We start from the raw sequence: 8,064 nt of genomic DNA on the forward strand, positions 1-8,064 counted from the left end.
AGTTATATGAAGATCAGATGGGGAATAAGGTGGACTCAAACATAACTCCTCATGACTTAATTTTAACAAAAAACGGTTATTTGTACATGCAAGAGGGCACATGTCAGAGGAGCCGAAATGTTATTCTTTCAAATTAATACACATATAACAAAGAATAACAAGGCAGACCAACCGTGACATAATGCAGCGCCCGCCAATAAGCCAGACGCACAGACACAACAGGGCACCGAACAAAAAACTTACCAAAAATCCTACGAAATTGACAATTTATGCACTAACTGTATTAAATTAACGTTCAGTTTCATATCATTAACATTGATTGCTTAACGTTCTAATGCTCACGATTGTGATCAAATACATACTTAAATTGATTTGCTAACTCTCTTCCTGATGTAAATATTATTAAAAAATATTTAAAAAAATCTGGAAGCATTTATAGCTTTGATTCTTATCAACTCGTTGAAGCCTTGTTTCAGAATTGCAATTGCTTTACTGATCGTGTTATAAACCGTAACTCTAGAAGATGAAATTATATTTTCTCAAAATTAATTAAAAATGATTTTAGTTTATGAATTTAATGTTTTGAAGGTATTCTTTAGGTTTTACTCTACTCACAAATACGAACACGACTTGAATATATATGCATAAATGATGCAACCTTTCACAACATGATCAGAAAAAAATAACATTTACCAATCACATGTCAGCAGATAAATATACATACATCAATACAACCACAGGGTAAAGGTATAAGGGTTATCTCCTTATATAAAATATATATCTAAAAATAGGGATTTAATTTGTACAATAATGTGTTGATACACTCTTCAAAGGCTATGCTAAGTTTTTCCAAAGCAGCATCCAAGGAGTCGACGAAACGCTGCTACCACCCTGTTGTGAAATCCGCTTCCGGAAGTCGAGTTTTTTCTGGCATCTGTGGATACGGCTCCGAAGTTTGGGTTCCATTGGAGTAAAGAATCTTTATCCTGTTGCTCATATTCTAAGAACAAGAAAAAACAACACTAAAACAATTGAATATACTCGTGTTTAGTATGTATTTGTTTGTATGAAAATATCTAATTATGTACCATTTTACATTGCATTGATCCTTAAATTACATTTTACCTCTCTATACGTTGTTGTAACACATTTTTGAATAACTGCTTGTCAATTGTTTTGTTTAAACCATCTATTTATTCATTGTAAATAAACCACATTTGTTTGTGAGTTTCATTACTTGTATCAAAATAGTTTACACAGTTTGTAATAATTCAAGTTTAATAATAACTTCACTCATTGTCGAAACGAATGAATGATGTTGTCATTGTGTTTTAAAATGACAAAAACATGGGCAATTCTTTTGTATCAGTAGAGTATCACATTAACATGCTACCTTGTCAAATGCCATGATATTTGAAATATTCTATTGACTTGCAGAATATTGGTGAAACAGAATTGGTTTGGTCAAATATGCAACTTATAATCTAGAAATGTAATTACGATTTGAACAGTCTGTCTCGTGATTAAGAATACATTTGAAACATTAGAGAAATTGATATTACACACATTTTATCACAAAATTTCCTTCCTTCAAATGGCAATAAAACACATAATTCTCACAGCTTCACTTTTATTAGATGGCGTGCGTGACAGGAGAGAATTATAATAAATATCTAATGTGACAAAGAGTCATTTTTTTGTCTTGATAATTGTTTTCTGTTATGTCATTGAATAATGTTTTCTCTTTTTCTTTCTGTAAATTACTACCACAACCAAAGCGTTATCCTAAACAAACAAACAAACGCATTTTAGGATTTATGGATTTATATTTCGACGTTAAATAGAAGCAAACTTACACATGCATTTTTGCCAGAAGTTTTTTTCCGGTAATGCAAATCTAAATAAAATCAAACATCTTTTTATTAAAATCAATTATCTAAAACTACATAGGCAATTCACGTCTGCAACTCATTATTTTCATATCTTGATGCATATCTAAATCAAATCAAACATTTATTGTATTGAAATCAATTATCCAAAATAACGTTGGCAAACCATTTCCTTAACATATTATCTTTATACAATCACCAGAGTGCGCTTCATAACAGATCAATCGGTTTTAACATGTACTTTGAATCCTATATATTTGAATATTAAACTCTTGAAACCTGTCAACTCACCAGATATTTCTTTTTCATCCACGGGATCAGAGTATTTGTAATGGTGACGATGTTTTGGCTTGTCCTTGCCGGATTTTTTCGATGATTTTTCCTGGAATGAGATTCAGCTTGTCAAAAGGGCAAAGACAAATGAGTTAACAATGATGACATTCAAACCTGGTGAATACTGAGAATACCATGGGTTTTCGATGTTGTATTTTATACATCTTATTCAGATTCCGAGAAAAGAATAAATTATAAAATTCGATTAAAAAATACAAATGTCATCAGGTCTTATGTCAGAGGTCTTATTTCTTATAGTTAATCTGAACGAAGGCGTTATTTCATATAGGATAAAACATTGATTTGTTTACAAGATTTCACACAAATGGAATCGTGAAACAATATTTTCTTTTATGGGATTTTATTTTAGTATGAAATTCAATATTTATGAATAAGTATGTTCATAAACATGGAATATATTGCGTGATTTGACTTTTGTAAGACAAATTTAATATGGAAAACTCCAAATCGTTCTTTAAGCATGTGTGAAATTTAACACCGACACAATACTTTATGTTTTAAAGACATTTTTACACAACATTGCTTTTAAGATTAGAAATGAATTTGACCTTTATCCCCTGAATGTATATGAACTTCCAGTGGGATTATAATTTGACTACTGTACCACTATCGATGAACGAGTATTTTTTTTTCTAAAGTTCTTATCAGTGCACACAATTTAATAATGCGTCTTCCAAAACATAATAGACAAAATGAACTATGAATAATACTGCAACAATAATGATTTATTTATCACATTTAAAACAATAGGAATTTCAAAAGAGGTGCGAATGGCTAAAATTTATTACATCAACAATGATACAAACAAATATGAAATAAATAAAGTGCAAAAAGAATACTCACCGGACCAACAATACCGTTTTTTTTTTCTGTAACAAAAAAAAAGATATATATATGTATTATTACGTAAACAAAAAAGTACGGTTGAATAAGGAGGACATGGGAAATTATTTATTTACTGTGCGCGCATGCATGCACGTAAAAGCAATTTCTCGACCATATAATACTATTGAATGCGCACGCAATAGGTATTGAGTGGCCACGTAATATACTCTAGCTATCGCGTGTGCACGTAATTAATATTATTAAGTGATTTTCTATGTGCCTTTTATGCAATTAAGAAAATATCCTTAACATGTTATGTTTAGGTATTTTCTAAAGAATTTATTGTCTTCGTATTGGTCTATAAAAATAACACGACGTCAAAGGAACTTTCGTTATAAATGTTAGTACTTAATGTGCGTCGTGACATTCTTTTATCATATTTACGTATCATGGCTTTGTTTCTTAATATAAGAACTGTGCATAGAAAAGAACCCAAGGACTTTTCTGTGGATGGAGAAATAAACAGCAATCGTACTTTCCAAAGGACGTATTCAACGACATTACAATCTACGTGTTCAATTATGGAATTAGAATGAAGACAAAACTGCAAATGTGTTCATTCTGCGATTACCATTAAAATAATATGCCTACAGATCACAGAGTAGACGTTAAAAGACACATTTAAAAGGCTAGTAACATATTCTTGGGAAGGTTATTAAGTATTCAAGTAGGAATACTTTAAACAACAACTTAAATACACGTTAAATAGAAGGAAATAAAATGCCACAAACATGATAAAATTTGAACAACTTTCAATGACCGAAAATGTAACATCTTCAATAAAAAAATGGGGCTATTTTTGAGAGGCCGAACGCAGCACAAACAATGATTATGTAACAACGGAGTACAGAGAAACGGTGAACATATGACAGAATAATAAAATTAATATAAATTTTATAGCAGGCGTAACACATCACAACTTAATATTGTGTTGTGTTTGATTACAAATATAACATGATTTATAAAAACTTTTTAATAATCAAAACCAAATCTTCAATTGCCTAACTTAATGTAGTTTCTGTGACACGTATCATAAACTTTAAAAGCTTTAAGCTGTTATTCTAGATAGACTAGATGTAATATACACTTTCTCTCAAAACATTAACCTTTGCTTATAAAAAGCAAAAACTAAATTACAGGGCATAATTCTTAGTTATTTGTCATGTTATTTGTTTAGATTAGAGAGTAAATAACATTCCCGAGTACGTTGATTCAGTTCTATGGCGCAGATAATTGAAACAAATTGCAATTTCTATTCCGATTCTCTGAAAGTCTGTTTAGATGATTTATAGATAAGACCGAATGAAGCATTTTGAGAGAATGTGTAAAATGATGGAAAGCAAGTGCTTTAATCTGACAAAATCTTTTTAATTCTGCAATCAATATCAAATAAATACAATGTATGTATATGCTTTCTTTGTATCCAAAATGCACTATAATCAATTGTAGAAACATTGTAAGAAAACAATGATAGTGACAAGTAAAAATAAATAAATAACTGAATAAAGTTATCAAAGAGAAAGAAAAACACTACCTGGTCGGCGTTTTCCACTTTTCGAACCACGTGACTTAGTATCTTTTATGTCATTACAATTATCACATTGTCGTAAATATTCGGTTCTTGCTTTCTGTATTACCTCCTCCTGTCGTTGAAAAAGTATCAATATATACACAATTAAAGTTTCTGGCAAAGACAATGTCAATTACAGCAATACAGCAAAACATAGATTTATCGCAATCTCTGTCTTGAAATGTATGCAAAATTGTGTTGGCATAAACACAGATCGAATTCATTACAACAGAAGCAACTCATAAGCATACGAGACTGACTTTTAAGCATGGACAGAATAACAATTACATGTTCATAAGAGAAACAATCTTTTGTTTTAATTAATTTAGAAAAACTTACTTTAACGAAATTGTCAACCAGTTTCTGTGTTTCTGCAGATCCATTGCTTTCAGGTAGGGGTTTTTCTACCTTCTCATTTGTCTTCTTTTCTGCTTTAAGGCGGGAGTACGTGCAATTAGGAGCTTCACTTCCGGTACAAACATCACCTTTATTTTTTATTTTATTGCTTTGAAATTATCTATATATAGAATAAAAATGATATTAACACTCGAGTTTTTACATTTACCAACAAAATTCCATTTTGCGAAACATCAATAAAAAACCAATATGTAGAATATTTTTACAATTTTAAAAGTTTTAAATCGCATAACATTGCTTACCTCCAGGATAGCAAACGTATTGAATGACTTTAAGACAGGTTTGTTTCTATTATATGTTCTTTACTCCTACTTTATAGCTATTTTAGTGTTTATCTTTTTAACAATATACAATATTAGCAATCGATACCACAATAAAGCTGTTATCACAATGTTCTAACAGGGCGCTATTTTATATAAATCAATCGTTTTCTCACATAAATCCGAACGTTCAGTTGGAATTCCTTGATCAATTTTGTATTAGATATATTTTTACATACTTGAATATATTACATATTAAATGTTACCTTCGGTCTATTTGAATCAACTTTGATCGATTCCCAAAGCAATATGCGTTGACTCTAGCAATGTCCGGTTCATTTTCATTATATAGTGTATATTATAGTATTATTGTATATAAGCACCCGGATTTAACTATTAAAATATACCATTTAAAAATCAAATTATTAATATATCCTAACAACAATCGTAATCCCATCGCAAACTAATTAAAAAAAATAACATGCACGAGTAAGCAAATAGTAACAACGAGATTGACCTTTATTTTAAATAAATTCTTTAAAGTATATATACAATATGTATAATATGATGTTGATTATAGAAAATGAATAAGGACGCTACTCTATAGCTAAAGGTGATGCCATTATGAATGTACCTTGGGGCGGCGGCCTTATAATTAATCTATTCGAGTATATGTTTTCTAAGTGTTACCTAGCTATTTTGCAATATGTGGTGCAGGTACTGTTATTCGACAATTGGAGAATGATAAAGAACATATGTAGTCAATCAAGCAAATCCTGCCAAAATTTCGTTTATCTATATTAAGCAACATACAAGTAGCCAGTTTGGCTATTACTTTTTTCCATTCCTTTTGTAAAAAGCATTTTAGAAAGGTACAATGTCAATCTTACCTCCTTAAGCTTTACTGATGACAAAATGACACTGTTTTCAAAAGGACATCTTTCAATGCCCTGCCAGACTTTCAGTGAATCTTGTTTGAACTTAAATGTATTTCTCAGCTCTTTCCTTTTACTGGTTTTTATATATTTCCTCGGGAGTTTAAAAGACAACGTCATACATTTTGATCAATACAGTACGTCTTTTTGCAGGAGACAGTTATATGTCCAAATAACCTAGAAAAAACATATCTTTAGATTTAATCTTGAAATACAGAGATATGCCATTTATTTTGTTGTAATCGCTGAGCGTCAAATTCATATGATATTCATATAATGACAAATCAGATATGACTAGTTCATGTTTGAAAGGTTAAAAGCCAAATAAAACCTATATTTGCTTTAAGTTTTATGTCTCAAGAACTGATTTTTTTCTTGTTTCCTGTTAGCAATTTAATAATTATAACTAACACAAATGTAGAGTTTGAAAGATGATTAATAAGCAAATTATTTATTGTAATTTTCATATTTAAAACTCATTTAATACAGTAATTTTCACAAAATGTCTTATTTATATATAGTTTTCTGTCATACCTATGATTAAGTTCAGTTATGATATATTTTGAAGAAATATTTTCTAACAGTAATTTAAGACTAAGAAGAAGTTGATTACAATAACTAAGTTGTTTCCTTTCGTAATAATTATAAAGACAAGACTCGGTCATGCCTATATTTATATTTCATAAACAGAATGACTTACCATTTTTGTAGATTGGTGGCTCTTTTTGTATAATAAAAATATATCTTAATGTGTTATAATGTACTCAACAATGTTTCTCACACAGGAAGTGTAAAGCTGTTACTTTCAGTACTGGTTCAAATTAATTCAGCCCAACGTCATGCTGAATAATAATATATTTTCAAGATGTCTTTAGGTTAGATATGGTGTCCTCGTGATTTGCCCTGTCCTGTTTTTGTTTGGGGTCCGCCTAGGCTCCTTGCCACTGGTTCTTGTGGCTAGGTCATATGGGGGGTTGCGTTCATTGAACGCCGCCTTTCCTTGTTGATCTTGTTTATCATATTTTTTATCCATAGACATTGCCCATTTTGTCTTCATGTTTTTGCCCCATGGGTAAGCTTATTTTCTAGCATTTCTAGAGAGTGAATCCATTAAATAGAGTTTTCACTCCATATCGAAGAGCAATATTATTGATAAAGTGTGGTTACTTTCGCTATATATAAGGTACAACCAAACAATAGTTTATTCCCTATCATGACCTTATTGTAAAAAATGACTAATTATATATATTATCTGAAAGTTACACACAGTTATAAAGAACAATACGTGATTCAGAATGCGGCTTTTGAGAGGAATGTGATTTATCTATTAAAACATTTGAAATAAATCACAATCACGTTTACGCATCTCCAAAAAGACACATGTTTCACATGTGTTTGTAAGAAGTTTTTTCCCTGGTTTTCGCGACTAATAAAACACATTTTTATCATATCTCAACGATCGAACCACCTAACTGACTTTTCTGTATAACTTAACTAGTAATTACTAATTTCTTTGCATGTGGTTGATCAATTTTCTCGCATTGCGCGTAGAAATACGTAACATTTGCGTATTTTTCTTTTCTGTTACGAGTTTTGATTCGATGAATAATAAATACTGCTAACTGTGGTGCCGAGAAGAGGATTACGAATGAAAGATGTTAACACGTTTCAGTATCCTCTAATGAATAGAATCAATCAAATCAACAACAGTGTCCACGTAAAGTGCCCTCTGGAGCATTAACAAAAGTGAAATA

Source organism: Ruditapes philippinarum, unplaced genomic scaffold (assembly GCF_026571515.1).
Source record: "Ruditapes philippinarum isolate M1 unplaced genomic scaffold, ASM2657151v2 ctg217_1_1_1_1, whole genome shotgun sequence".
In the NCBI taxonomy this organism is placed as follows: Eukaryota; Metazoa; Mollusca; class Bivalvia; order Venerida; family Veneridae; genus Ruditapes; species Ruditapes philippinarum.